The sequence below is a fragment of the Microcaecilia unicolor genome, chromosome 2 (genome assembly GCF_901765095.1).
Source record: "Microcaecilia unicolor chromosome 2, aMicUni1.1, whole genome shotgun sequence".
Lineage (NCBI taxonomy): Eukaryota > Metazoa > Chordata > Amphibia > Gymnophiona > Siphonopidae > Microcaecilia > Microcaecilia unicolor.
In genome coordinates, this window is record NC_044032.1 from 285379195 (window position 1) to 285397176 (window position 17982).

A 17982-nucleotide genomic window follows, 5' to 3' on the forward strand; every position below is an offset into this window, starting at 1 on the left:
AAAATGTTATCATTTCTCTGACCTCATGTGCAACTTTCTTTAGTCACCTTACTTTCTAACTCCTCTAACTCTCTTACCTATCTATATGCTCCTTCTTTGCTTATACCCTACACTGTCTATTAAAATGTTCTATTACATACTGTGTTGACATTGTTAGTGTACTATGCCATACTTATTTGAATATTTTTACAACTGTAATTGTCTATTGCTTATGATTGATTTATTCTTACTGTACACCACTTTGAGTGAGTTCTTTCAAAAAGGCAGTAAATAAATCCTAATAAATAAATACACAGTGTGCAGTGAAAGCTATGAAAGCAAACAGAATATTGGGAATTATCAGGAAAGGAATGGAGAATAACTTTGTATCACTCCATGTGACTGTACCTAGACTATTGTGCACAATTCTAGTCAGCACATCTCTCTCTATAGATAGATAGATAGATAGATAGATAGATAGATAGATAGATAGATAGATAGATAGATAGATAGATAGATAGATAGAAAAATTATTTCCTTTAATCCTACCAGACCCTCTCTGGAATAGTCAGCATTTTAAATAGGCAAGCAATGATTCTACAAACATCTATAATGAAAACATTAAAATTTATCAAAACATGGAAGACACGTGTAAACTTGGAAAATACCTGGTAACTCTTGCTTAACTGAGCACCATATAGACCACCTGCCCAGGAAAGGCAGAATGAAGTACAAGGTGCAACTGGTATGGCAGTCTCCACTCAGCTGACAACTGGATAACCCACAGAGTCAGGGTAAGTGGTTTAAGGTGCAAAATAGAGCATGACGGATGTAGCTGGGCACCATGGAGAGAAAAGATGGAACTTGACATGAAACAACACTTGTATCCTTTGTGACATTAACAGGTACCTATGACAAAGGCACAGAAGATTAAACCTGAATCCTATATAATAAAACGCATTTCCAACATTCTGAAGCTGACTGCATGGCTGAGGCATTCCTGCTCTCTGAATCCATCTCCTGAATTGACATCACGTGCTTCCGGGTTCGTCACAAGCAGAAGTGACCAACCACACGAGGTTTCTCAGCTTCAGAATGTTGGAGGTGCATTCTATTAAATAGGATTGGTCAGTTCCTTGAAGCACGGCCAGAGCTCAGAGTCCTGCACAGTAACGCTCAGACACCAGAGAGAGAGGGGGGGGGGGTCCTGACACCAGAGAGAGGGAGGGAGGGGGGGCCTGACACCAGAGAGGGGGGGTATCTCTGTCACACACACACTCTCTCTCTCACACACCCTCTCTCACAGTCAATATCTTTATCGCTCTCTCTCACTCACACACTATGAGGCATATTTTCAAAGCACTTTGGGAGGCTAAGTTCCATAGGTTTCTATGGAACTTTGGGAGGCTAAGTGCTTTGAAAATGAGCCTCTATGTCTCACACTGTATCACATTCACTCTCTATGTCACACACACTCTCTTGGTCTCATACACTCAGTCTCACAGAGAGTCTGTCTCTCACACACACTGTATCTGTGTGAAACACACTTCACATACTGTGTCTCACATACGCACTTGCACACACTCACATACACTCTCTCAAAGATACACACTCCGAGAGATATATAGATATAGATATAGATATAGATATATATATATATATGAGAGAGAGAGAGACTAGGCCTCTTATGCAGCCAAATAAAATGAAAATCAATCATCAATCCTGAAGACCAGAAAGAAGTGGCAGAGGAAGAACCTGAAAAAAAAAATAAATTAAAAAAAAAAACTAGGAACTAAGTTCATTTTTACCACAGCAATTCTGCCAAACCAGGAAAATTCCATATCAACCCAAGGCTCCAGGTCTCTGACAATATCCCTAAGGGGGATAATTAGCAGAAAAGAGACCCTATATATTACTGGTCAACTGGGCCTCCAAACAGCATAAGAACATAAGAAAATAAGAGTAGCTATACTGGGTCAGACCAATGGTCCATCTAGCCCAGTATCCCATTTTCCAAACAGTGGCCAAGTCAGGTCACAAGTACCTGGCAGAAACCCAAATCAAGGCAACACTCCATACTACAAATCCCATGGCAAGCAGTTGTTCCCATGTCTGTCTCAATAGCAGACTATGGACTTTTCCTCCAGGAATTTGTTCAAACCTTTTTTAAGCCCAGATACACTAACTGCTGTTACCACATCCTCCAGCAAAGAGTTCCAGAGCTTAACTAATTGTTGAGTGAAAAAATATTTCCTCCTATTTGTTTTAAAAGTATTTTCATGTAACTTCCCCGAGTGTCCCCTGGTCTTTGTACTTTTGGAAGGAGTTAAAAAATTTTTTTTGATTTACTTCTACACCACTCAGGATTTTGTAGACCTCAGTCATTATTTCCCCCTCAGCCATCTCTTTTCCCAGCTGAAGAGCCCTAACCTCTTTAGCCTTTCCTCATACGAGAGGAGTTCCATCCCCTTTATCATTTTGGTCGCTCTTCTTCTCTGAACCTTTTCTAATTCCAATGTATCTTGTTGGAGATACAGCAACCAGAACTGAAAGCAATACTCAAGGTCTTCACCATCCCTTTCCTAATAATTCCCAGCATCCTGTTTGCTTTTTTGGCCGCCAACACACACTGTGCAGAACATTTCAGCGTAATATCTACGATGACTTCCACATCTTTTTCTTGAGTGCTGACCCCCAAGGTGGACCTTAGCATTATGTAACTTGATTCAGATTATTCTTTCCAATGTATATCACCTTACATTTGTCCACATTAAATTTCATCTGCCATTAGGACTCCCAGTCTTCCAATTTCCTAAGGTCTTCCTGCAATATTTCACAGTCCGCACGTGTTTTAACAATCTTGAAAAGTTTTGTATCATCTACAAATTTGATCACCTCACTCGTCGTTCCAATTTCCATATCATTTTTTATAAATATGTTAAATAGTACAGGTCCCAGTACAGATCCTTGTGGCACTCCACCCTCCTCCATTGAGAAAAATGACCATTTAACCCTGCCCTCTGTTTTTTGTCCAATAACCAATTCCTAGTCCACACCAGAGCCTTGCCTCCTATCCCATGACTCTTTAAATTTTCCCAATGGTTACAGCTTAATACAATGTTGAGGAAGAGTAAATTACAAATACAAAAGTTGTCCCATACTCCTGAGATTATTTGACAAATCTTGGGAGCAGGTATGGAGTTCTTTATTTAAATGCTCCAGATCCTCCTCAATAACACAATTTCTATATTTCTTCACTCATAGATCCTTATGGACACCTCTCAAGTCACATATGATTAACTCTTCTATTTCCAACTTATGTTGGTCTTGTCAAGCCCAACAAGGTACTCTTAAGCATATTACATTGAATTGTATATGTATTCAAAAGTTTTGGAAGGACATATGGTCCGATTTAGTAGATATAGTCCATCTTTCTGGTCCAATAGTATATAAATATGTGATACTTAAGATCAATGTTTTAGACCCATTTTAAAGACTAATGAATGTTTGCTTGTTAATACCATGTTGAATCTAGCTTTGAAAGTAGTCTTTACACACTGGAAAACTTTACAACAAGCTACTTATCAAGAATGGTGGAATTTATTGTTCAAACCTATAAATATGAAACATATTTTGCTAAAAAAAAAATCTCGACATGCTTTGAATAAAGAAAAATGGGCTCCATTGATATCCTATTTTGAAGATGTGAAGTGAGGTGTATATTGTACTTTTTCTTTATGTATATTAATACCATCTGTGTCACATGCATGAACATTATACTGCTTACATACTTTAGTGTCTTTTTTTTAACTCAATTTAAATAATATATTGTAGTACAATTGTTATTAATGTTCTCTCTATTACAAAATCAATAAAAATATTAAGACTAAAAAATTTTAGCAAAAGCTTTCTGAAAATCTAGTTACACACGCATCAACTGGTTCACTTTTAGCCACATGTTTATTCACACCTTCAAAGAAATTAAGCAAATTGGTGAGGCAAGACTTCCCTCAGCTGAACCCATGCTGACTCTGTCCCATTAAACCATGTTTGTCTACGTGTTCTGCAATTTTATTCTTTATAAAATAGTTTCCACTATTTTGCCCAGCATCGACATCAGGCTTACATAGTAACATAGTAGATGATGGCAGAAAAAGACCTGCATGGTCCATCCAGTCCGGTCTATAATTTCCCAGATCATCCCAAGAACCCTTTTTAAAAATCGGCATTACATTGGACACCCTCCAATCTTCAGATACTATGGACGATTTTAATGGCAGATTACAAATTACTAAGAGCAGGTCAGCAATTTCATGCTTGAGTTCTTTGAGTACCCTTGTATGTATGCCATCTAGTCCCCCTGACAACAGGCTGGCTGCTTTCACTAACCATGTATACTTTTTCTGCTACCTTTTGCTTTTCTGGGATATCTGCGATGGGAAAGCAGCAGGGAAAGGTAAAGGGAACTTGCCAGTTCCACCTCAGGCTTCCCAGGTTCCAATAACCCAGTTTGTAGTTGCTTTGCCTTCTTGAGGTGAGGAAGGAGGCATTCTTGCTGAATCAGGAGGAGGTCTCCCTGTCCTTGAGGAGGCAGTTTCGCTCAACGCACCTGCCCAAACTCCACAACCGCCAGCATCAAACCCACCGGCACAAGGAAGTATTCTACCTCAGTTGTCGGGAGCAAGGGATCTAGCTGCAACTACCAATCACCGAATGTTGTCAGGGGCCACCAGGGACAGACACTGATCAGACGCCACAGAAGGTTCCAGGCACAGGAGGAGTGCTGGCATTCGCTGGCCTGGTCATTGCAGGAGGAAATGTATCTTCAAGTTTTCTTGGCAGTGGTTCGGTGCAAGACTTGCCATCAGGTCTGGTGACTTAGAATTGACCTGGACAGCTATTGATAGTTTGGACTGAAATGTGAGTAAATATTTGAAACAAGTTCAGACTGATTTGACAACTTTGGCCAATACAGTGTCCCTATTAGAACATCTAAAGTAGATAAATTGGAGGAGAATTTGAAGGAAACTCAAATTGGTGTAAAGTAGAATTTTTCAAGACTGTTTAATTCTACATCAGAAATATGAACAATTGGACAATAATATGAGGAAGCTTAATTTGAGATTCTTAAACTTCCCTAAGGTATTAGTTATGACACCTAGAGATTTGCTGAAAAAAATACTTAGTTGATATTGTTAAATTACCATCAGGGATCCCTCCAATGAGCAAGGTTTATTATTTGCCATCAAAGAAACAAGATTTTTACAGGACATCAAGTTGGTGATTTAGTGCCAGTATCTCCAGATAGTTTGAATATATCGGATTTGCTGCAATCACCATTACAATATTGGGACACACGTGTAACTCTGCTTGTGACGTTTTCCCTTTGAAATGGACAGAAACCATAAAGTGACTTTATATTTTCAATATATTCAACATTATATACTGAATATATATTCAGCAGATTTGGTGTTTTCCAGATACCTCTAGAGATACAGGATGGCATAACTCTCCGTAATAGAGTGATACAGACTTTTTTCTTCTTTTTCCAGTCAAATGTTTGGTGACTAATAATGTAAAATACATATTTTTTGACACAAAGCATCTCCAATCTTTTTTTGATGGTAAATGTCTGGTTAAACCTAATGATTCTAGCCAGCACAAGGAAGGTCACAGCAGTAATTACTCTGGCTCCTTTTCTTAAGTTAAGAATAGTTTGCAATAGTATCCCTCTGATTTTTCTGCTCCCTTCCGTATTGGGGACTAAGAGGCTAACATAAGTTTTATTTTAAGGATCTGTATTTTGTTTTTGCTGACCTATTTCTTTGTATTTTTATATTTCTTGTAATACCTGGGTTCAAGTGAAAGATTGTATTTTTTGCTTGATATCTGAAATTAAATATTAAAAAAATAATAGAAAAGCACAGAGGAAACCCACCTGAAGAAGGAAGACTGAGGGGTAGCAATAATCGCCTGAGAATGCCAATCTCGCCCTCTTGTCTTAGCCACTTTCAGCTGAATAGGCAGAGATCTCTTTCAACAAATTAGGCTATGAAATTAGTGGACATGTAAGGGAAAGTAAAACATCATCCACAAATAAGGCCAATTTATATTCTCTATCCCCCAATCCCACCCCTCAGACATTGGGGTTAGCTCTCAGTGCAGCAACAAAAGGCTCTATCACCATAGCGAGTAACAAGAGAAACAAAGGGCGGCCCCTGATAAATGCCCCTAGACAAGGGCAAGTTTCATCCATGCAGACACAGGCTTTAGGAGATATATACAACACCTGTACTCATTACTACTGTTTTATTAAAAATTTTATTCTTAACTTTGTATTTTAAATTACTATGTAAGCCACATTGAGCCTGCATTGTGGGGAAAGCGCAGGGTTCAAATGTAATAATAATTTTAAAAAAAATTCCTGGAAAAAAAGGGGCCCATCCCAAAATTCCCCAACACCTTGCCCATAAAGGTCCAATGTACCCTTATCAAGGCCAACCTTCCATAGAAATGAAATGTAGTAAATTCACCCTCCTCCATACATTGTCCATTGCATGGCCCGATTTAAAGGGCCTTTAAATCAACACTCATATAGCAAGTAAAAAAGGGTGATCCAAGATGGCGACGGTATGAGAAGTGTTACCAGACGCATCTCACTCTTCTTTGCAAACGCCAGCAAGTTGCTCCTTACCTGAACCCCGGAATGGGGAAAAGGAGAGGCAAAGTCAGAGAGATTCCCTCTCTCCCTGACGGGACAAGTAAACTTCGGCAGGCTAAGATGGAAGATTTTGCAGTCGCACTGGGTCCCGGGCAGATTTCTTCTCCTGTAGCTGAGGCTGGGGCTTCTGCGTCGGCCGACAGTGTAGAAGGGGCTTCTCTCAGCCCCATCGAACGTGCAGCTCCTCCACAACCAGGAAGTCAGCATCTCCAGAGGAGCCCTGCAGGTCTAACCCCTAGCGGAGAGCAGAGTCTGCAGGGAGGGAGCCCTTTGGAGACAAGGGGAGATCAGAGGGACGACAGCTTGGGAGCTCCAGAAGCGACATCAGCTCCTGTATTGTTTTCAGAGACAGTGAGTATTCTGGAAAATGCTGCCAAAGCACCTCTTCCTGAATTAACATTGGAGAAAATGGAAAAACCAGCTGTAGTGACATTAGAGTCACTATGGGACTTAACCTTTACTGCACACTCCTCCCTACAATCTGTGGTAACAAAAAATGCTACAATTATTAAGACTTTATCAGAAACTGCATTAATTCAATTGCAAAAGACTGAAAAACAAGCTATAGAAGTAAAATCTCTTACTGAAAGAACTCAAAAAATGGAACTTGTGGGTCAAACATTGATTAAAGATAAGAACTTTACTTCCCGAAGGCTGGAATATCTGGAAAATCAGTCTAAGAGACTTAATCTGAGACTAATAAATTTTCCTAGTTCACCTCTTATTGCCCCTGTACAAATGGTAAAAAAATATCTTGTGGAAATATTGGGTATGCCAGAAAATTCACTACCACCAATAACTAGAGCGTTTTATTTGCCAACTGGTTCTAGAATGGAATCAGAAAAATTTCCTCAAGGCGGTGCAGTGATGAATCTGACTACCTTTTTGGAGTCATCATTAGATGTTATAACGAAAAGAGCAACATTATTAGTCTCATTTGCCTTGGAGATGGATCGGGATGCAGTACTGAGACTTTCTTTAAGACATTTGGATTCAGTTTTTTTGGGGTCAAAAATAAGAATATACCCAGACTTATCAAGAGAGACTCAGATGAGGCGTAAAGCCTTTTTGGCTTTACGCACAAGAACTGTGGCAATAGGAGCTACCTTCCTATTGAAATTTCCTTGTGTATGCAGAATAGTGTTTCAATCTAAACAGTTTCAATTTTTTGACCCCAAACAGCTAGAGGAATTTCTAATCAGTAGGGAAGAGGTTAATGTAGTGGTTTAATCCCATATGTACACTGTTTAACAGCCTTGGAGTGAATCACTCGGGACGTGACGCTTCATTATTATAATTTATAAAAGTATGTTTATTTCCTTTAGATTATATTATTAATCTTACATCTTGGATTGATTTCTTATTCTTGTGGTCGATAACTATTTGAAACTTAAAAAATATTTGCTTGTCTATATAATTTATTTCTAAGTTGTGTATTATCATTCATAAATGTGAAATTATGTTTGTTAAAAAGCTTAATAAAGTAAAAAAAAAAAAAAAAATTGCAAGTAAAAAAGAAAGAAAAATATTAAGAAGGGTCCATACCCCCTCTCCCATCCACCTAGCAAATAAATAGCCATCATAAAAAAATTAAAAACCTAACCCCCACCCCCCACACACAATTCTCCTGCCCAGCTCCTACCCCCCTAAAATCACTCAACACCCACTAATCAGACGCTCCAACTATAGTAAAACAAAACAGCAGGGGCCCCTAAATGAGCAAGAAGGTCCTGAGCCCTCGCACCAAAGGCATCCCACACACACAATCCAAAGGAATTTTTTTTACACATAAAATACAACTCTTGGTTATAAGCCACCCAAACAAGAGCATAACATAGCAAGAAAAACAGCCCCATGGACAATAAGATCCAACATATGAACAGATGTATCTGAAGAAAAAAAAAACAACAGCAGAGAAAGATAAAGCATCTGAAGTCACTGGACTAAAATGTCACTGCTGCTTGGATCCACCTGGAGTCCACTGCCAGTGCTGTAATTTTGCCTTAGTTGCAGGGGCCATAGCACTAGGAGGATGTGCAGAGGTAGTGAGGACCATCCCATTAAAAAAAACAGTCACCTTCCGCCCACATGCACACCTTATGCAATTTCCCATCAACAGCAAGGCATAAGGCAAATGGGAATGCCCAATGAAATTTAAAATTAGCTTTAGTAAACAATTCCAAGAAAGGTTTCATGTTGTGGTGTAGTACAGTATAGCTTGACAGATCCCTATGAACAGTGACCAAATCATCGTTATACTGAAGCTGCGAAATGAGGCACACGTTTGTCAAAACACGCTCCTTGTCTGAAAGCTGCACAAAGAATACAATAATGTCTCAGTCTATTCTCCTGGGCTTTACCATGCAAGCAATGTGCCCGCTCCAATTCCAAGGTCAAAATCTCCCTCTTGGCCCAAGAAATGACACAAAGTGTTCACCACAAAAAGGTACATCTTCTGTGGCACCCCCTTCGGGAACCCCATGAAACTTAAGTTCTTGCATTGGCCCCTATTCTCAAGGTCATCCATTTTGTAAGCCAGTTCCTTGATTTATTCAGCAAAGTGTGCAGAATGTGTCTGGGAGGAGTTCATGAGTTCCATATGCTCTTTCATGACGCTGCCCAACTCCCGAAGATCCGAACTAACGTGGTCCAAGATCTCATCCTTAGGAGGCTTTTATTTCTTCACAAAGCTCGGTGAAACATTGCCAGATTTATCAGGAAATGTCCTTGCTTGCAGTCGCAAGAGGAGGGTCTGCCATCAAAAACGCCAAATCCAAAGCCTGCACAGAAGAAGCACATTAGAACGGGCTACTTGCCGAATCCAAAGCATGCATAGAAGCACATTAGAATGGGCTACTTGACAATCTGCCTCCTTGCATGTCAAATTTGCTAATTTACTCATAACTCCTGATTTTACGCAACAGAGCACATGAAACAGGGACCAAAACCAAGGGGATTCAAGTAGGGTTTAGCAGGATCTGAGGAGCTAAGCCGCCATTCAGCACGGTAACATCACTTCCTCTCCCAAATGATCAAATTTTAAGTTAATAACTAAAATGAAGACACTAAAGAAATCAACTGCATTAGCTTTTAACGTTTGAAAAAGGGCAATTATGATTAAATAAGCCTCACTGCAGGCATTTAATGAATGCCATAACATTTGAAGCATTCTACTACTGCAGCAACAGCCCTCCCACCCAATTTGAAATCACACTTAAAAAGACTAATCTAAAAAACAAATACAGAGATTTGTTCCTTTCTTCAGGCTAAAGAAATTTACACAGTCCCTGCTCCTAAATATCCCAAGTAAAAATGATACAATGAAGGATGAGTCAATTATGTGTCCCAGTTTAAGGGCATATTTGCAGCATAAGTTCTAGAGTAAATAAAACACACACACAGGTCCTCAGTTTGCAATGGAGTGTTTGTTAGATCCCATGAGGCTTAAAGCTGTATGCCATTTCCAGGCAGCCAAAGCAACCTCCCTTGCTCCATGGTTGACTAGACCTTAAACCAGAAGAGATATCCCAGGCTAAATTAAAGACTAACTAAGCAACAGAAGTTGGGGGAGTACAGACCCTAGGAAGTCTAGGGAAGTTAGATATCCAGGGGGTTATATTCAGCCTGCATCAGTCAGCGTTTTTTCAAATGCCGACAACTGTGGGCAGAATTAGCCCCAATTATTCAGTGATGAATATCGGGGGGGGGGGGGGGGGTTAATATAATAAGGGCTGGCTGCCACAGCCGATATTCAGCTGGGACCCACTTTTTTAAAAAACGGTCATTTCCCTGCAATCCCACCTCCACCCAACAAAGTCCACAGCCCCCTCTCCCAACCCCACCAGATGAAGCAAGATCTTTCCCCCCCCATCCCCTACCTCTAATTCAAAGAGGACACCCCCCCCCCCCCCCCCCAAAAAAAAAAGCTTACATAAAGTCCCTAGTGGTCCAATAGGGCAGGAGCAAACTCCACATATGTCTGCCCCTAGCAGCTGCCTTCAGGTACTTCAAGGCAAGAGCAAATGTGGTTTGCTCCTGCCCCCATCGCCCCACTAGGGATTCAGGTAATAGCCAACTTGGGAGAATGGGCTATAGACCTCATGGATGGATGGATGGATGGGAGAGACAGAGAGAATATATCATGTATTGCAACTATGTGGAGCATTACTACACATTGTCCACTGGCTACAGACCAATAACTTGAGTCACATCCCACCCCTGCACTTAAATAATTGGGGGGGGGGGGTTCCTCTACATTTTAACAATATTATTTCCATATGATCTCTATTGAGATCAGGGAAGGCATAATTACCTTTAGCAACCCCAAAGTAGGAAGTTAACAGCACTTCTAGGGACGAAAAGAATATACCTGCATATGTTGCACCTGTTTTCCATAAAGAAAACTTATACACATTGTTATCTTAAAAACATAGCCTTCCCAAAAGTTCCCACACAAAGTTATATCTGCTTTGGAGGCTTGGTGTAGACGAGCTAGTAATAGAAATCACCACCTTAATGCACATGCCTTCACATCCACGTCTTTTCAAACTAGACGCTATGCTTTATATTACAGCGTTGTACATACTCAAAAGAGGAGAAAAGACTACTACTACCCTTAATATTCACAATATTTCCGATACTGCCATGCAACGTTAGCAAATGAGGGAGACTAAAGGTGCATGACGCAGAAGCAGAAATACCAAGACACATTTGACTACACTAAGCACCCTCTTCGTACCCATATCCAAGGACCCTGACCCCTCTCCCTTCTACTCTCCCCAGTCCAGTATGTCTCCCCTTTCTTCCCCGACAACGGTCCAGCACCTACCCCTCTTTTTCAAAGTCCTCGCTCCCGCTTCTTACCTTCAAGCTTATCTTTGAAGTCGCCGGCAGCAATTCACACATTACCGGACGCCAACGTTTTCCAATCCAGCGGCGTCCCGCTTTCTTTGCCGCCCGCTTCCCGCCCTACCGGAAATTGGAAGTGGCGTCAGAGGGGGCGGGACTTCGGCTCGAAGAAGGAAAGCGTTTGAGCGGTCGCGGGTGAATTCTATGAATTGCCGCTACTGCTGGCGATGAGGAGATTAGATAGAACAGCAGCAGGAGGGGGAGGGGGAGGTTATCTGAAGCCAGTAGGCGGAGATTGCCGACACACTGGTTCACCCAAAACAATACCAAACGCTATTGAAAACAATAGTAAACAAGAATATCACCAAAACAGATGGCCAAATTTCAGTGAGGCTATCCTGTTTCCTCGTTCATATTAACTGTTGTTATAATCTGCCTTGGGAAGCCTGGTGTAATAAAGATGATGGAATATACTGACATTAAATGGAAGTAAAATGAAACTCTCCTTTCAATTGGGGCACACGGAATCACATCTTCATCTGTTGTGTAGACGTTTACGTTTTAGATACGCAAATGGAGTGTTCGGTTTTGAACATGTTTACAGGGACAAGTGTTTTTATGTCAAAATAAAAATATGTATATTGCTTCATGCAGATCTCTTTTGTTTAAGCATAATTAAATGGGCTAGAAGCCCCTAAAACAGTCTATTGGTTTTCTTATATTTTGTTCTTGTGATGACTTATACTGTGCCAAAACTGAAAACTCTTATTTCTTCTATTGATAATAAAAAGAGCTCATTGTTGACACTATCCACTCTAAAATGTTGTTTTGTGGCTATACATGACAAATTATGATAATGAATAAATAAGGATATGTTTTTGTTCCTAGTCATGCATCCAAAGGTTATTTATTACATTTGTACCCCATGCTTTCCCACTCATGGCAGGCTCAATGTGGCAGGCAATGGAGGATTAAGTGACTTGCCCAGAGTCACAAGGAGCTGCCTGTGCAGGGAACTGAACTCAGTTCCTCAGGACCAAAGTCCACCACCCTAACCACTAGGCCACTCCTCCACATAACCCCAGAGATATGGTATGGTTGCATTTTCACTATGGTAATACTAGAGCCAGGCTAAGGAACAGGTTATTTTGATTTAGTCTCCACTGGACCAAACTTGCTTTCCTTGTGCCATCACCATCCAGCTGGATAGGCAGTGTCTTAAAAGATGGAGGATAAAGGATGTGTTTTGTTTTTTTAATTGATATCCCACGTTATCCCAAGCATAGTCGGGGTTCAATGTGGCTTGCATTTGTAGTGAGACAGAATAATAGAATTCAGTTTTTCATGGGAGCAAATAGATGGACATGTCTGAAACAGTTAACAAAGTTGAGATTAACACATATACCTAATGATGCCGCATGTTCAGAAATCATAGCCATAAGTATAGGAATTTATTCAAAGATTATCACATGCACACACCAGAATAGGCATCCATCACCTTGCAAAAGTAAACAACAACTTCTACAGAGTACATCCAAAATTTAATTTTTATTTTCTCATTTCCATCTTCCAAAATTCCAGACAGCAGATACACAGATCAGCAGGACCCAAAGCACTACAAAATAAGGGCCCTGCTTACTAAGCTGTGCTAGAGGCACGTTAGTGTAGCGTGCACTAACTGTATAGGCGCCCACGATATTCTTAAAAACACTAGCGCATCTTAGTAAACAGGGCTCTTAGTAAAGTCAGAAACAACACAGTTTATACCTAATTGTTCCACCACCCTTAGGATTCACCTTTGGGTTTAAAAAAGCAAAACCATGTGTACGTAAGGTCTGGATAAACAAATTCAAACAATCAAAGTTTAAAACAAATGCCCATAATATGTAATACATGGTAGCAATAATGAAACCATGAAGGAATATTCACATAGTAGGCAGCTTGATCCAACAGATTTATTTTCCATTCAACATAATTAAATTTGTATGAATTTGGCAGCTAATTGTGTCTGAACTGGACAATGTTGGCACATTTAGACTGACAATGGACAGAACTTCTGCATGAAGGAAGCCCTTCCCTCATTATTCAATATCTTTCTGTGAAACAGTAGTAATTAAAAAAGGCAAGTGCATTTTTATAATATACCACTGCAATTCACAAAACAAAAGGAGCAAGTTCCCATATGCCATCTTTTTCTTGTGATGTACGCACAGGAAAAAAATGTAAATGCTTCCAGGTTTTAATACTAATTCATGTTTAATGTGTGATGTAAATGTCACAAATAAATAGACACTCTGAATGTTGAGCACCTGATTCTGAAAACATGATGTCTGTTTTAGTGGCCCTTTAGCAGGAGAAAAAAATCTCTACATGAATATAACAGTGCTTGAGTGTCCCTGTAACCAGCCCTTCCAATTGACACACTGATTACAATTTATAACAAATTACTGCTCTACCTATGAAAAGTTATTCCATTATTATACTTCCTCTGTGTACATCTGTATACTGCACAAGCCGGCATGTTTGAAAATATAAATGAGATGAAATAAAAATGCTACCAACAATAAAGAACAACAACGTGGATGCAGGGGCATATCTGCGTGGGGCCACAGGGGCCTGGGCCCCCGCAGATTTCGCCCTGGACCCCCCCTACCGCCGTCAAGCCTCCCCCGGCCGAGGTTCGCTGCAACGTCAGACTCCGTCCGAAACTGGAAGGGATGCAGGCTGCAGCTTTCAACAGCACGAGGAAGAAGAACTTAAAACAAGACCTCGGCTGGGCTGGCGGGGGTTGGTGTCCCCCGCCAGCTGAAGTAATATTTTTAAAGGCACCTCGGCGGGGATAGGTGACGGCGGTAAGTGGAGGAGGGTTGACGGCGGAAGGGGGGCAGTGGCCGGGGGGGGGGGCTATAATGTGCCCTCTCACTCTAGCCCCTGCCCCCCCTACCGCCGAACCTCAGATACGCCCCTGAAGCTCACGGTTTGCTTGCTTTGTGCTGAGTGTACAGCGATGACAGCTACGCAGGGGAAGGGGAAACAATCTAACCTAATTGGCTTCAACTTTTTGACATCACCCTGTCTCCTGTTTTATCTAACCTCCTTGTCTGGGGATGACCTAAAAGACAAATTTGAAGGTAGGACCTGGGGGGGAGGGGTGAGAATAAAGGAGAGATGCTGGACTGGGGAAGATAAGAGAAAAGAAGAGATACCAGTCGGGGGTGTTGTTTTTAAACATTTGCTTTCTCTGGTTTGCTTCCTGCCGTGCTAGAAGCTATTGTCATCGGGCTAGCTTTGACCTTCCTTGATATCTCTGTGTTGGGGGGTCGTCTGGGCGCTGCTTGGAGGAATGCATTGCACCATTCTTGGAAATCCCAAAGGAACCAGCTTAATTACTTTCCACAGCCCGCAGTTTGCAATAGGTCTTGAATGTTTAATAAGAGGCTTCACGAGCTTGCAAAGCGTCTCCTAGACCAGTGTTCCTCAACCCAGTTCTCTGGGCACACCTACCCAATCAGGTTCATTTTTAGTATATCCACAATGAATATGTATGTAATAAATTAGTATTTACTGCTTTCTCAGTATGTATATTTCTCTTATGTATATTCATTGTGGATATCCTGAAAATCTGCCTGGGTGTGCCCCGAGGACTGAGTTGAGAATCACTGTCCTAGACTACTGCAAGTGTACTCAAGTTTATACATGCATACTGATCATACAGTCAGAGATGCCAAATGGTGAAAAAAAATTCAAGCCCAACTAACCCTATATAAAGTAGCCCAAAAATAGAGACACTATGAGGCATATTTTCAAAGCACTTTGGGAGGCTAAGTTCCATAGGTTTCTATGGAACTTTGGGAGGCTAAGTGCTTTGAAAATAAGCCTCCATGTGGAGCAGAAAGCAAAGCCTAAAGGGGATGGATGTATGGTAGACCAAGACCCGTTTACGGAGGACTGTGTTCATGAGGGGCTTGCCAAACTAAAGTAGACAGAGTGATAGGGCCTGATGGGATACACCCGAGGGTGCTCAACGAACTCGGAGAGGTTCTGGTGCTCCGCTGATGGATCTCTTCAATGCTTTCTTAGAGACTGGAGTGGTTCCGGAGGACTGGAGAAGGGCGAATGTGGTTCCTTTGCACAAGAGTGGAAGTAAGGAGAAGGTTGGGAATTACAGACCTATCAGTCTGACCTCAGTGGTGAGTAAGCTAATGGAAACACTACTAAAGTGGAGGAATGTGAGATTTCTCGAACTGAATTGAATGCAGGACCCGAGGCAGCATGGCTTCACTAGTGGCAGGTCGTGTCAGACGAATCTGACTTCTTCAACTGGGTGATCAAACAGTTGGACTTGGGAGGGGCACTAGATGCGGAATACTTAGATTTCAGCAAAGCCTTTGACATGGTTCTGCACAGGCGACTGATAAATAAAATGAGTGCCCTTGGTATTGGACTTAGAGTAACTGATTGAGTTAAAATTGGTTGAATGGAAGGAGACAGAAGATAGTGGTAAATGGAACTTGCTCTGAAGAAAAGGATGATGTCAGTGGAGTACCACATGGATCGGTCCTTGGGTCGGCTCTTTTTAATGTCTTTGTGAGCAATATTGCGGAAGGGCTGTCTGGTAAGTTTTGTCTCTTTGCGGATGACACCAAACTCTGCAACAGGGTGGACACCCTGAAGGGTGTGAATGACATGAGGAAGGACCTAGCGAAGCTGGAGGGATGGACCGATATTTGGCAACTAAGATTTAATGCTAAAAAATGAAGGGTCATGCACTTGTGTTGCAAGAATCCGAGGGAACGGTACAGTATAGGGGGTGAAGTGCTTCAGTGTACAAAGGAAGAGCGGGACTTGGGGGTGATTGTGTCTGATGACCTTAACGCTTCCAAACATGTAGAAAAAGCAATGGTCAAAGCCAGAAGGATGCTTGGGTGCATAAAAAGAGGGATAGCCAGCAGGAAAAAGGAGGTGATAGTGCCATTGTATAAGTGAGGCCCCATTTGGAATACTGTGTGCAGTTCTGGAGACCTCACCTACGAAAAGATATCAACAGGATGCAGTTGGTCCAGAGGGCGGCTACAAAATTAGTAAGCGGTCTAGAAGACAAAAAAATATAGGGACAGGCTTACGAACCTCAACATGTATACGCTGGAAGAGAAGAGGGAGAGAGGAGATATGATATAGACGTTTAAATATCCCAAGGGCATTAATGTACAGGAAGTGAGTGTTTTTCAACTGAAGGAAAACTCTGGAACGAGGGGGCATATGATGAAGTTAAGAGGGAATAGGTTTAGGAGTAAGCTAAGAAAGTATTATTTCACGGAAAGGGTGGTGGAAGCATGGAATGGCCTTCCGGTGGAGGTTCTGGAGTCGAGGTCTGTGTCAGAATTTAAAAAGGCATAGGATAAGCACGTAGGATCGCATAGGAAAAGGAAGAGTTAGGGGTTACAAAGGATGGGCAGACTGGATGGGCCACTTGGCCTTCATCTGCCATCATGTTTCTATGTTTCTATTCTCACTTTCTATTAAAAATAAAATCTCTGTAATTGCAGTAAATTAAAAAAAAAATTCTTACTCCTGAATCAGTAACAATATTAAAAGCCTGACAGAAATTAAAGGGGTCTTTTACTTAGGCACACTGGCGTTTTTAGCGCGCGTTAAAAATAGGCGCGTGCTAAACGCTAAAGGCACCCATAGGAATACATTGGCGTATTTAGCGTTTAGCCCACACCTATTTTTAATGCACGCTAAAACGCCAGCTTCCTTAAGTAAAAGATCCCCAAAATCTTTTAAGCAAAAGCTTAAATTTATGTAACACCATTTCTGTTTGAATGTATAGAGGAATTTCTTTCCACAAAGTAGGTGCAAGACAAGAAAAAGCTCTGTCTCTAGCCCAATCATTATTTATTTTAGCCCTAGACGGAACCACAAGTCTCATGTCTTTGATGATCATAATGCCCTACCTAGAACATAGGGGAATTATGATCACATAATTTGACATATGCACCAACATTAGTATCTTAAAGGATATTCTAAATTTAATAGGTAACCAGTGATAGAGCACAAACAACAGGGTAACATGATCATACATGTGATATTTCTGCATACTGTAAAGTTTGCAATCTTTTCAACTGATAGCTGAGTAGGCCTGCATACACAATATGCACATAATCTGTGCATTGAGGAGGACATATACCAACATATGCAGAGCTGCTTCATCAAAAAGATATTTTAAAGGGCGCAACCACCTTAACACCACAAACCCATCCTTAACCACATTATTAATTTGATCTTCAAAAGTCAATTTAGAATCAATAAGTATTCCTAAATATTTAAAACATCCTACAGGTACCACTGGCAAACCAAGCAACACTGGTGTAATATCTGAAATCCCTTTTTTCCCAGTTAATCACATATTTTCGTTTTCTGTACATTCAATA

At 41.0% G+C, this 17982-nt stretch overlaps 1 protein-coding gene across 1 annotated transcript in view; it reads right to left on the reverse strand.

Moving 5' to 3' along the window:
- CNTLN (centlein) overlaps positions 1-11667 on the reverse strand; it is a 535970-nt gene extending 524303 nt beyond the window's left edge. Inside the window, exon 1 of the mRNA XM_030194226.1 lies at positions 11564-11667. The gene's annotated coding sequence lies outside the window, so the exon portion shown is untranslated. The remainder of the gene's footprint in view (positions 1-11563) is intronic.
- Between the last annotated feature and the right edge of the window lie 6315 nt (positions 11668-17982).